Raw genomic sequence first — 1,980 nt, 5'->3', positions numbered from 1 at the left:
AGGGTTTCCGTGCAGAGTAGCCCCAGCCGCAGCCCCAGCCTCTTCCTGGTGGGAGCGCTGAGGTGGGCTGTGCTGCAGGTGGGAGGAGGGCAGGCTCAGCTGCTGGTGCCTGTGCAGGGTGGGGAGGGGTGGTTATAGCCCCCCAAACCCCTCTGGCACTGCCCCTGCTGGCAGGGCATGGGGCAGGGTGGGGAGCAGCTCTGGGGCTGGGCTGGGACCTTGCAGTGGTGACAGCATGGTCCAGAGCCAGGGCAGAGCTGCGATATGCAATCTCCATGCTCTGGGCAGGGGCATGCAGGCTGCAGATTGTGGCTCTGCCCTGGCTCTGGATCTCGCTGTTATCGTCACAGCATCTCAGCTGGGCTCCACAGCAGCTCCCCACCCTGCCACGTGCCCTGCCAGCACTGCCGGGCAACGTTCTGTCTAAGCTGCACGCGTGCATGGCCGCGCGCAATTTAATACCAGGCTGTGCGCTAACCTATTAACACCGTGCGCCTGCACAGAGAGGAGCTGGACTGCGGCGGGGCAAGGCGGAGGCTGGGGGCTGGTGTGGGCCTTGCTAGCGCTGGAGAACTCCTCCACTCCCCAGCCCTGAGGCCATGTGCCTCCTCACTCATGGGGGCTGCTGCCAGGAAACTACTCCACTCTTCAGCCCCAAGGCCATGTGCCTCCTCACTCCTGGAGGTGAGGCAGGAGTGGAGGCTGGGGCTGGCATGGGCTCTGCTGGCTCTGGGGAACTGCTCCGCTCCCCAGCCCCGAGTCCATGTGCCTCCTAGCTCCCAGAGCAGGGACACATGTGGAGCTTGTCTTCCCCAGATCTCAGATTAAATGCTGCAGGCAGCAGTGGCTCGAGGCAGCCAAGAGCGCACCCTGACATTTCACTCCTCTTCAGACAGCATGTTGCTCTCCCAGCAACAGCGTTTACACAGCCCGATGCACCATGGTCCGATTCACTTCGGTTACCTGTAGCAGGGAAAAGGCAGAGCAGGATGGTGCAGAACCTGGGTTTGCATCAGAGGAAAAGGAGCAGGTGCAAGGAATCATTCCTAACCATGATGTAGTTTGGGGATGCTGGTTACAGCTGTGTTGGTCTAAGGACATAGACGGACAAGGTGCTTTGGGTAAATTATATCACATTTACCCAAAGCACTTTGTCTAACCACGACATAAGATTTCTGCATCATGAATGGGGAGTCTCCGTTACTGGCTCCAGGAAACTGCTCCGCTCCCCAGCCCCCAGTCTTGTGCTTGGAGAATTATTGCAAAATCCATTACATGAGGATTCTAGTCTATTAGGCTTAGCGTAGTCCAGATCCAGGCTTAGCAAAGGGGAGGTGGAACAAAAGCGGCGTGCTCTCAGATTGCTACACCTTAGAGGGAACATTGCTGCTGGGGCCAGTCTCCATGGAAACTGTGGCCTCCTGCTATCACAGCACAGCTGCTCCTGGAGTCTCTGTGGAAATCAGCCCTTGCCACGTGGGCAGGGGCTGCTGGGAAGTGGAGTCTGGCCACCGGTTGGATCTGTTGTTTTGCCCAACCCTGGCCTTGATATTCCACTAATCTAGTTATCCTGTGTTCTGCCATTCAACTGTCTGTTAGCTGCTCCTCCTAATGTAGCTCCTATTTCACAGCTCTGCAGATTTTTTTAACTCCTTCCTATGACCTTATATTTGTTTTTGTTTCAATCTTAAACTGAATATTATAGTCCTAGGCCCTGGCATATTAGTAAAGCTTCTGGCTTATTTTTCACTGGAGGACAATGTGTGTTGTTTTGTATGTGATGATGCACCTCACCATCTGCACCTCCCTTTTCAAAATTCTAGATCTGCCCATGGGTGTTACTGTATCTTTCTGCATGTGTATGTATGCGCATATACCCATGTGCACGTATAAACCTTCCCCCCCTCATCATTCACTGTTGAGAACTGTAGGGTATTTTCCCAGTAGGTTGGGGCAACTGAAGAGCAGTTTCCATCTGTA

Source organism: Gavialis gangeticus, unplaced genomic scaffold (assembly GCF_001723915.1).
Source record: "Gavialis gangeticus isolate Ggan-Ray unplaced genomic scaffold, GavGan_comp1, whole genome shotgun sequence".
NCBI lineage: Eukaryota > Metazoa > Chordata > Crocodylia > Gavialidae > Gavialis > Gavialis gangeticus.
This window is presented reverse-complemented; position numbering follows the sequence as displayed.